Source organism: Adiantum capillus-veneris, chromosome 7, assembly GCF_014529385.1.
Source record: "Adiantum capillus-veneris isolate H3 chromosome 7, ASM1452938v2, whole genome shotgun sequence".
NCBI lineage: Eukaryota > Viridiplantae > Streptophyta > Polypodiopsida > Polypodiales > Pteridaceae > Adiantum > Adiantum capillus-veneris.
Genome location: NC_140937.1, coordinates 53,233,557 through 53,245,441, shown reverse-complemented (window position 1 = coordinate 53,245,441; position 11,885 = coordinate 53,233,557). Strand labels below are relative to the sequence as shown.

At 44.3% G+C, this 11,885-nt stretch overlaps 1 pseudogene; it reads left to right on the top strand.

The window, feature by feature from the left end:
* The first annotated feature begins 11,321 nt into the window (after positions 1-11,321).
* Positions 11,322-11,885, top strand: part of LOC147453859 (G-type lectin S-receptor-like serine/threonine-protein kinase At1g34300) — a 47,556-nt pseudogene continuing 46,992 nt past the window's right edge.

Sequence of the window (11,885 nt, the reverse complement as noted above, 5' to 3'; positions counted from 1 at the left end):
AGCTTGGCTTGACATCATGGATGACTATTTCCTGGCGGCAGGGACTGCTTCAAAAAATCAAGCAATGCTGAGAATGTTTTCACTGGAGATGCTAAACTCTGGTGGAAACAGCATTATAGGGATAATCCTTTCATTAGTGCATCCTAGGAGAAAATGAAACAGGCAATAAAAGAGAGATATCTTCCTCCGGCACATCAAGCTATAAGAATGAATGAATTTTTTTCCCTCCAACAATTAGAGCTTACTTTAGAGGATACTACTCCAAATACGTGTCCTTACCGTGCTATGCACCACAAATGACAATGGAACAATAGATTTCTCGCTTTTGCCAGGGCCTTAACAAACCTTTAAGTACACGCTTAGAAGCTATGAGTCCCACATCAACTCAAGATGCCCTTCCCAGAGCTAAACCTCTTGCGGTTGAAGGAAACCCCCCTACAAGGAACTATCATAACTACAACAACTTGACAGGAAGGGCGAGGGGAAATTTCAACGAAGAAAATCAACGAAGGGCAATAACAACTGCAGCAAATATAGAACTGACTTTTCCAAATGTTAGATGTTATGGATGCAATCGAATGGGGGCACTACATGAGCAGATGTCCTGAGTAACAAAACCCCAAAGTGGCTGTTGGGACCATTCCTCAGTCTCAGACAACCTAAGGAAATAATCAAAGAGGAGGAAGGAATAGAGGACAAGGCCGAGGAAGAGGTAGAGGAGCTAGAGCCTATGCTGTAGTAGGACATTAGGAAAAAAATGGACTCTCCATGGGCCTTGTAAGAATCCCTAATTTAAAGGAAGCCTGCCAAGATTAAGGGGGACAAAGGCTTTGAATGGGGCTATTTTGGTAGGGTCTCCTCCACCTTTGACCCCTAAAAAGGTAGGGGGAAGGGGGGGGGGGGGGGGTTTAACCATTTAAAAAGTAGGGAAGGGGGGGGTAAACCATTTGAAAAGTAGGGGGTAGGGGGTCTTCTCTCTCTACCTTTTTGGCCAACTTGTAAGTGGCCTCTTAACTCTCCCATGCCACCTAAGCAAATCCGTGGGTCAAAGAGGTCAAAAAAATGACTTTTTTCCAAAACTTTCAAAAAAACTCTATTCCCCCCTAAAAAGTACCCCCAACATATACACATAATCAAAAAAAGTTTTTTAAGTTAAATTACTCAAAATTCAACATTTTTTGACTCCCTCCAAACTTTTAGAAAATTCCCCCCAAAATTGAAAACTCTCTCTCATAATCTAAGCTCCTCTCCTACACCCATCCCCCTTGCACCTGCACCTGCTGCTGCACCTACGCACCCATCTCTCCATCCTTCAAGCTCCATCTCTCCATCCTACAATGCCTCTTGACGACGTGACCAATGTCCCAGCAAGCTCTTCACGCGGTAGGTCTCCAGGGCTTTTCCTACGCCTACCTCAAGAGTATGTTCGACAAAGAAAACATGCTTGGGTACATTACCTTCAGCCAACGAACGCCGCGCTCAAGGGGAGAAGAATGTGGATCTCTGGACAAACCGGATGCTTGTATCCAAAGGATCCTTCTCTCAATGTTCATCCATCTTTTACAAACATTCCATCACTGTTGCAATACATTGGAAATGGAGAGCAAGGTTTGTTGGGCTACTGCAAGAGACTCAACAAACACGAGATTGCGCGGTCCGAGATCTAATTGCGTCATTGGTAGTTGCTCGATGGGAGTTTCCACAATCTTCAAGCTCAGATGCAAACAGCTACTAGTGCGCTTGAAGAGGCAAAGAGCACCATCACAACCAAGGAAAATGTAATTAAAAAGCTTGAGGATACTCTTTCACACATGAAGAGTACTGCCATGGGAGGTAGGGTGAGGAAACGAGAGTTGTCCGAAATTCAGACTCTTGCACCACGTGGAGGTGCAAGAAAACGAAGGGTGACAGCTATGAGGTAACATGTTCTATCCCTCATGTTGTTTAAGTTTAATACGGCTCATCATTGTTGTTTTGGGCAATAGGAACTTCGTCCAAGAAACGTGCGGCGACGAGAATGCGTCAGCTAGGGCTACTTTACTTCGTTCTTGTTTCAACAAAGAGGATTTTATTGGGATGCTTGATGCTCCAGAGGCAAAACACTTGAAAGAAGCAATCACTAAGAGAGTTCTTAGAGATTTTTCTAATATTGTCACTGATCTAGATGTTCAGGATATTTGTGATGCTGTTGGGATTAGTACCAAGGGCTATCAAGCAATACATCAAGTGTTAAAAGATGCATTAAGAAGTCGAGGAGTCACGGAAAACCTATTCCCACTTCCTCACAGAGTGAAGATTGCCAAGAAGGTGTCAAATGAAGATGTTGTTCACCGATTAGGGGACTACTTGTATATTGAAGACACGATGCCTCTTTAGCCGCTCCGTAGCAAATCACAAGGAAGGAAGGGCCGCGGGAAGGGAAGCGGTGCTGTTTCTAACAGTGTGTTGCGGACCAAAGGGTTTGTTTACACCAAATTCAACAATATCTTTGTGGACTTGATACGATTGCAGCAGTCCATGGCTGTTTTCTACAATTTGAGTGATGCAGGTTAGTTTAGAGTTTCCTACATGCTCTATGATGTGTCATAACATGCATTCTGAGGCTTTATGTTGTTGGCAGTTCTTGAAGGCAAGCTTGTGTTTGTGATGAAGTTGGATGAGTGTGTAATTGTTAAAGAGAGAAAGTTGGAGAGAATGAGCATCACGCTTATGAATGAAGCCCTAGCTTATGCCAAGCAATCTTGCAGTTCGAGTGAAGCGACAAAGCCCTCTTTTAGTGTGCAATCAGAGAAGGATATATCGTGGCTTGGTGCAATTGAAGTTCCGAAAGAGACACATGAAGTCCTTGCATGGATTTTTAGTAGAATCCCATGGGTCACAGAGGTCATTAAAGCTCAAATAAACGGTGAGAAGCTCATGGTTCCAGGACGTGGGGAGTTTGATGTTGAATGGCATTTAGGTGGTGATCTAAAGACCATAAAGTGCATGGTTGGATGCAAACAAGGTGCAAATTCTTTACTTCCCTGTCCATTCTGTACGAAAGGGCACAAGACAAGTCGAGCAACTCAAGTGGAAGGTCAGGACGATAATAATGATGACCATATAAATAGGGAGTGGCAAAGTTCGGTTCTTTCATGTGATATGTTGCAGGTGCCCAATAGGGATAGCAAAGATCTTGGGTGGAACCCCATAATTCCCTTCTCCCTCAACAATGTTCACTTTTGCACATTGCATGCGTTTATGCGAATATTTGATAGGATCTTAAAGCATCACATTGATTATGCTTTCACAATGAAGCCCCTTCAACGGTCAAAAGACTCCTTGCAGGGGGTGGAGACGCTCCTTAATGAGATTGGATGTCACCGATCAAGGGTGAACATTGTAGCAGAGACTTGTAGGGAGAAGACATATGAGGTGGCACAGAAGGTTTCCATGAATGGAGCCAAAGCATGTCGATTTTTCAAGAAGATGTCAAAGTCTCCAATGCAGGTATCCAAGGAAAGTGTCGATCTAGCAAGTGAGAAGCGGTGGGAGTTGTGGAAAGATTTGTGTTCATGCACAACGGACAACGATCCCAATGTGGAGGTTGCTAACCAACGCAAGCTAGTATGGTCATCCTTTCAAAAGGTTGTGCAATTGATGAATCTTTCAAGCACCACTGTTGAGCAACAAGAGGAGTTCAAGAAGGTGCTTTATGAATTGACAAAGGCCGCTAAGGACGGATGGTCTGAAAGCAAGATTACACACTACATGGTTTGTTTTAACGGACTTAATACATATGCAATGTTTGAAAATGTAACTTTTCTATTCGCTTATCTCCTTTTTGGTTGTTTTAGCACATTCTCTATGCGCATGGTGCATACTTCATGGACCGCTATGGTTCGCTTAATATATGGAGTACACAAGGCATGGAGAAGTCCCACTATCAAGCAAAAGGAGTCTACTTCAAGAATACTCGGCATGGTGGTGGTAGTTCACACTCCAACTACCTCCAAGAGATGTTTAATTGGTTTTTTAGGCACACCTTTGGGAGAACTCGTACTATTGAGAAAGCAAGAGAATCGATGTTAGCAAAGCAGTTACGCAACGCTTCCCGTACTGCAGCATCCGAGAAGTGGAAACGCTCGCGAGGGTCCTCGGCCACGAAGCTTGGCGTGCAACTAAATATCGAAAAGGCAGCGTTCGGGCATCGCGTCAGCCGTCCGCATGATCCTAGTTTAGTTGTTCAATTCAATTGCTTTATTTGAGTTTCACTCAATTGGCCGCATAGTGTGAAAGGGCCCAAATCTAAAAAAAACCTATTTAAAGGTTGAAGGGGCTCATTTTGTCATCTTCCCTACTAGGTGCAACCATGGCACGAACAAAACAAACGGCTAGGATTGCATATCCAGAGGGGCCGGATGGCCAACGACTCAAAGGTACAGCAACAGAAGCTTGAACTTCACAAGCTCAAGGTGAAGTCCACACAGAAGAAGCTGGAGCTTCAAATCAGCATGGCCAGTCCTCTACAGCACCAAAAGAGAGACGGAAGCATCGTCTTGTTGTCTATTCATCGGACTCCAACGATTCTGATGGCAACAGGGAGGATGAGAGCGACCAGGGCAAAGAAACAAACAGCCAAAATCAGCCGTCAGAAGGCTCCGAAGAGACACAAACGGATGAAGATGCCCCATGGGTTGGCGTCCAAATACAAACTTATCAGGCTCACATGTCTATTGTCGGTAAGACACTTCCTAAAGGGAGTGGACCTACACCATCACATCCGGTCGATAGTGAAGAGCACGAATCAGATGGAGAGTGGGTGGCATCCGATTATGAGGTGTTGGAAGTGCCTGTGCAGAAAAAAAAGAGAAAGAGCATTGTCTACAAGAAGAGGAAGCAAGCTGCCCTGACTCGTGCCAAAAATGCACCTCCACGTCGACCTCAGAAGGTACGAAAGCGCAGCCGTGCTTTTGCGGAGATTCGACACTATCAAAAGAGCACCGAGCTCTTGATTCGGAGGGCCCCTTTTGCAAGGCTATGCAGGGAGGTTTTGCAATTGTACAACACTCAGTTTCGGATGGGCGCCGTGGCCATAGAGGCAGTCCAAGAGGCAGCAGAGCAATATTTAACTGGCATATTCGAGGATTCTAACCTCTGTGCCATCCATGCAAAGCGTGTAACCATTATGCCCAAGGATATGCAGCTTGCTCGCCGTTTGCGCCATGAGGAGTAGCTTGTAATTAGGCATCAACCTTTTTGTATTTACGAAACTCCAAGATTGGGAAGAATTTGAATACAAGCGTCTTTTGGTTCAATATCCCACTCTGTGCATTGTATTGGGAAGAATTTGAATATAAGCGTCTTTTATTGTATACCCCAGTGCGCAATGTATTGTTTTAATTCTGCACCATGCAATGTAGCAGTGGTTCAAGTTTTGTCTACCTTCTATTGTATGTATGTAGCCATTAGCTTGTTATTGTGAAAAATTGCCTACGTTTAGCACCTTGGCTAAGTGGGGCAGGCACTTCTCGATGTATCCATGCTATGTGACTCACTATTGCATGGCAAAAACATCTACAAAGTGTTCAAAATGGCTTGGAATGCCCCCAAGTTGGCTGCCACAAGGGCGCGCATTTGGGGCATCCAGAGGCCTATGGATGGACATAATGCGCGCCCTTGTGGCAGCCTCTCCTAGTGCTTTGCTGACACTCTCCAGTGGTTTCCAGACAATTTTGACAAGCAATAAGTATGTTTTGTTTGCTTCAATGCTTCAATTAGCATAGATGCTGCTGGAATTCATCCCCCCTTAGTCCATGTCAGTCCTAAACTCTAGAAAGGGCTTAGATATTGCCACAAAGTTTACTCTTGTGGTTTGTTAATACAACTTTAGGTATCTAGGGCAAGATGGGCTTAAGGTTACCTGGGTATCCATGTCTTCCTGTTTTGCAGCTGGGTATTATTGTCTTCTCACTCTGTTTTGTAACTGGATATGCTCCTATTCTCCAAGAAGGATTTAGATATTGCCACAGTTTTGTGGTTTGTTAATACATCTTTAGGTATCTGGCTGGGGCAAGATGGGCTTTAGGTTACCTGGGTATCCATGTGTTTCTCTTTTGCAACTGGGTATTAATGCCTTGAAACTCTGTTTTGTACTTGGGTATGCTCTTAGATGTGTCCAAATTCATCTGCCACAAGGACGCGCATTTGCACACTTCATCTGTTGATGGAAAGCCCTAATGCGCGCCCTTGTGGCAGCATTGTTTAGGCACTTCCAAGCCCTTTACTAGGCACATACATAACTTTGGAAGCCTAGAAATAACAAAGTATACATTTTTTAAATTTTAATTCCTGCCAAACCCTTTAGTAGTCATAGCAAAAATTATGGTGCTTCTCATACACAATGGAAGCCCAACATATAAGAAATTCAAAACCTTGCAAGAAAGAGAGTCATAGACAGCAAAAAGTAGTTTCATTAAAGAAATCAATTCTTTACATGATATCCGGATTTTGCTTTAGGATCTTTCTAATTACAATTTTCTGGCGCTTGGCCTTTTGGGGTGGCTCCCTGTTAAGTAAAGTGGTTGTGATTTCTTGGGTGTCATTAACCCCTACAGCTTGGTTCATGCCGACATGGGCAATAAGGCGCCCACGAAAGTTTACACCGAAAGTGGATATTGCAAAATCTTTCTTTACAAGCACTACAAGGTTGGCTGTTTGGGCAAGTGTTGTTAAACACAACGCCTTGGAGAGTGAACCGAGAGCAAAAATGTTGTAGCGACCATTGGGAGAGTAGTAGGCATGGACAAACACCACGACACCAGTGGGAAGTGTGCCAAGGTAATGAGCAAGTGCCGCTTGAGGTCCGAATGGCGTCCTCCTCCCCCCTGACCGTTGCGCCCAGGCGTCAACCTCCAGAACATCCTGCAGAACATAGGTTTTCTGAGATATGGCACAGAATTATGATATAACATTAACAAAATCATTTGTAACAATCAAATGTAAGTGAGCATCTATACCTCTTTTCTATGATCCTCCTCATCGGCATCCGGGTGCAAGTAAAGATCCACGCTTGACTTTCCCTTTGGATCAAGCAAAACAGGTGTTGCAGCAGGTGGTGGTGAATCCACTCTTGCGTGTTTAGCTAAACACATGGCTTGCACGGCCACAAACTCCTCCTCAGAGACCTTGGCCTGCGCGGCCGCTGCCACCTCGGCTTGTGCGATCGCCATTGTGTCCGCCAAAGTATTCCCCATGGGCAGTAGGAGATCATCGTCATGGGAGGTGGTGGTATCAAGCTCAAACTTTCCATGGGCATCGAGGATGGCGAAACACTCATCCATGCGAATCTCAAAGGATTTCTCCAGATCGTGCATAAACACAAACTCCTCCCCACCCACCACAATGGAGGAGAAGCGGGTAATCTCTACCTCAGGGATGGCATCCCGAGTGGTGGTTCCTTCTGGCGGTCCCGAGGATGAACCTACTGATGGAGAGGCCTCCAAGAGGCCTTGAATCCCTACAGGGTAGGTCAAGGCAAGCGTCCTCTCCTCTGCGGATGAGTCAATGGCCGCGGGCTTGGGGTCCTTCACATCAGCCAATACCCCGCCAATGTGCAAGTGAGGTAGCACTACGTCAGGGCCTGCTGGGCACTCGTGAAGGAGGAAGATCATTATGGCTTGAACAGAGAAAAAAGTGTTTCCGATCCTTCCCTTACGCATTGCTCGCACATCATCAGCTTTAAGCCGCACATATTGTCTTGCGGGTTGTGCTATGGTGGCAAAGCATGCAAGCCGCTGATGAAATGGCCTGTCCCCTTGGTAGATGTGGTGGAGAAGGCCTTCAGGGACCCATTGCCCTGGTCGGTTTGGTAACTCAACAATGAATCTCCCCATGTACGTGGAAATGTATGAAGTAATGTGCTCAAGAGATTGAGAGTGGAGGGTCAAGGTGGTTTCCAAATCGGGTTGGGTTGTGAAAAATGCTTGAAGCTCAGGGCGATTTGCATGCCCAACCTCAGTAAGGAATGCATCTAAAGCACTAGTAGGAGCCATGTCTTCTCTTTGCGTGATTGGGTATGCTAGGTCTCTCTGCAATGCTAGGATGAAAATGGTGAAATGAGGAGGTGGTCCTCCTTATATAGACATATTCTATCTCGAAAAAAATAAAAAATATGGATTTAAAAAATAAATTTACACCAACTCAAGTACAAAATCAAGTACAACACCTTAAAAATTTTCAAAATCTTTAATAAAATATCCAATATATAAACGATTAAAGTTACAAGCCAATTCACTTAGACAAGATGATTTCGTCTGTAGCCCAATCTTTGTAAACAAGCATAGTGGCCTCCATCCGCCTTCCAATCTATACAACCAAAAATAGGCAATCAAAATACAAAAACCCACAGAAAATAAGAAAAGGTAGCCAAGGAATCACAAAGAAGACCTTGCGTTGTTCTAGTTTGAAACTTGCATTACCGACATCCTCGAATCCCATTATGACAAAGTGCTCCCAAAGATTGGCAAGAGTCCAATGCGGATTCACTGCAACCACCTCCACCTCGTTATTGGACATGCGGACACGAATTTCAAAGGATTGAATCTCTTCGGCTGTCAGCTGCAAGGGTATCCATTTGCCACGTTTGTGCATCCACCTCTCATAGCTAAACCGTGCATAGAAGGTGCACCTTGCTTTCAAATACCGAAGGCAAAGCTGTGTGGGGGACACATTGCACTTATAACGGTCACCATCATGCAAACCGTCAACATAGCCCCAATTGACACCTAGAATGGTGTCCATTGCATCTATGTCAACTTCTTTGCAAACAAACATTGTTGGTGTTTCTACAATCGGTAGAGAGCGGAATGCATGCACAAACAAATCAATGGGACAATGCCAACTGAGACCCACCGATCTGGTTGCCTTACCAAACTTTAGGGACCCTTGGAAATCTTGCAGCACCTTGCACTTGAAAGAAAGCAAATCCCAATGGTCTGGAGTTGGCCATTCTGCACTCTGCAATGAGGGTGTCTCCACGGCTTCTAACCTACCATAGCTTTGGCTTGACTTCGGCACCACGTACTTGTGGGAGTACACGAATATTCGCTGCTCGGTAAGTTTTTTCGATGAAACATTAGGAAACATAAGCTCCCCAATGTGAGCATGCACAACCATGAACGTGCCTGAGAGGCACTCAAGCGGCTACTCCTCAACTAAGCTGGATGGAAAAACATCTTTACAAATGTCCTTAGTTAAACATAATGATCGCATAAACGTAAACATGACATATGCATGGGATAGCTAAACCATGAAAACTTACAATGAGGTGCAAATTGAGTAGAAGCTCTCTTGAGGTGGAGCTCAGCTGCACTGTAGACGTGTTGCACGATGGCCACCATTCCGGACTTTGTTTCTTTGAATGTCAATAGCCGGCCCTTCCAATGACGTTCCAATACGCCTCGACACTGTACGCGATGAGGTCCAGCACGTGACGGTTGCATGTAGATCCATGCACCCTTCTTGAACACGTGTGGGATCCATACCCCCTCTGAGTCTTTTGTGTTGTGCAACATAATCTCCTCTATCTCTGGTTTGGGCCGTCTATGCGTGGACATGCTTGGGAAGTTGGGCTTAGGAAGGGATTTGAAAGAGTTGAGTACTGTGGAGAGAGAATGAGGAGTTGAGGGGAGGGTGAGGTGAGCTGCCTATGGTGGCTATGGTGGCTTTGACAGTGGAGATAGAGAAAGAGAGGAGTGAGAGGTAGAGAGGTAGAGAGGATAGTGGAGCTGTGGGCTATGGAGTGTGGGACTGTAGAGGGTTGATGGAGGTGTGAGAGAAGGGGGAGCTATGGAGAGAGAGGAAGAGAGTGGTGGAAAGCTTTTGGCTATGGCTGCCTTGACTGTAGAGAGAGAATGGGAGGAGGGAGAAGAGGGAGAGTGTGGGAGAGAAAAGTAATGAGGGAGAGAGAGAAAAGTAGATTCTGGGGGGAAAAATTGACTTTTTAAAGTTAGTTTATGTTTTGGGACAGTTTTGGAGGCAAATGGGTCAACTTTGGAACTTTTGAAAAATTTTCAATTTTTTGGGTTTTTAAGCATGCGCGTTTTTTTTTGGGGGGTCCCTCCCTCTTTTATGACACCTCTCTCCTCCTATTTACCCCCGCCCCCCCCCCAGCCTACCTCCCACCTCTCTCTAAGAACCAAGCATTGAAGAGGGAGACAATTAGGCTGCACCCCTACCATTCCTCCCCCTCTAGGTGATATCCCAAGAGCCTTCTCATTGGTTCTCCCTTAAGCCTTCACTAATCAAAAAGGCCCAAGGAGAGTCCATATTTTTCCTAATGAGAACCAACCTTGATGAATGAAGAAGATGAAAGAGATACTCTTTTTGGCGCCATTGATAACCCTAGAGCTCGGCAACAGTATGCAATCATCCAAACTACTGCAAATAAACAAGGTAAACAATTCTCTTTCCTAAATGCTTAGGGAAGCTCAAATTAAACCAATGCCCGACCAAGAAATTAGTAGTAGAACTAGCAAATAGGAAAGAGGTTCTATCTCAATTTATAGATGGGGAAGTAGAACTTGAACTAGGAGGAACCCTTACTTCATCTTACTTCCGGCCCTACCAGTAGGAATCTATGACGGTATTCTAGGAATGGATTGGTTAATCAAAAATCAAGCCCACATTCATTGTGCTCAATGGAACCTATCCTTCAAAAATCACTTAGGTGAAGAAACATTAGTACAAGGATCCAATGGGAAGCCTAAGGCTCATTTAGTTAAGGCTAGTCAACTTCTAAAAGGGTTACGCAAGGGGCAACAAATATTTGTAGTAAAACTCAACAAGGCTGATGATTCAAAGGACAACCCAACTCTAGAATGGCTTAGGGAATTTTTGGATATATTTCCGGAAGATCTGTCAAATTTACCTTCCCCAAGGGACATAGATCATGAAATAGAAACCTTTCCAGGTAGTGAACCAGTTTCAAAGAGACCCTACAAAATGTCACTCCTTGAAGCTATTGAATTAAAAGAACAACTTTGTCAACTTATTGAACAAGGATTCATACGCCCAAGCATTTCACCATGGGGAGCGCCTGTTCTATTCCAAAAGAAGAAGGATGGATCTCTATGTCTCTGCATCGATTATAGAGGGCATAACCAAGTATCTGTAAAGAATAAGCACCCTATTCCTTGCATCAACAAATTACTTGATAGATTACATAGGGCCAAGGTATTGACAAAAATTGATCTCAGTTGAGGCTACCATCAAATCCGGATTAAAGAATCAAATATTTATAAGACTGCATTCAACACTCAATATGGGCAGAGTTCATAGTGATGCCTTTTGGTCTTACAAATGCTTCGGCTACTTTTAATCGATTCATGCAAGATATATTCAGAGAATATCTGGATGATTTTGTATTGGTATTTTTCGATGATATATTCATATACTCCAAAGATGAAAAAGAGCATGAAGGCAATGTACGTGAAGTACTTCATCTTCTATGCCAACATCAGTTGTATGCTAAGATGAGCAAATGTGTGTTCTTTACTCTTGAAGTTAGCTACCTTGGATTTATCATAAACCCAGAAGGAATCTCTGTAGACCCTGCAAAGATTAAGGACATAATAGATTGGCCACAACCCAAGTCTGTTAGCAAGACTCATGGATTCCTGGGCATTACAGGATGGTATAGAATCTTTTCAAAGATTATGCAGTCATCACCACGCCCTTGACTCAGCTACTTAAGAAGACAGCCAAACTTACATGGCAAAAAGAGTAGGAGGACTGCTTCCTCAAATTAAAACAATATCTCACATCAGCCCCTGTACTCAAACTCCCCGATTTCACTCAAGAGTTTGAAGTAGTAACTGATGCAAGCGGCCTTGCTATAGGAGGAG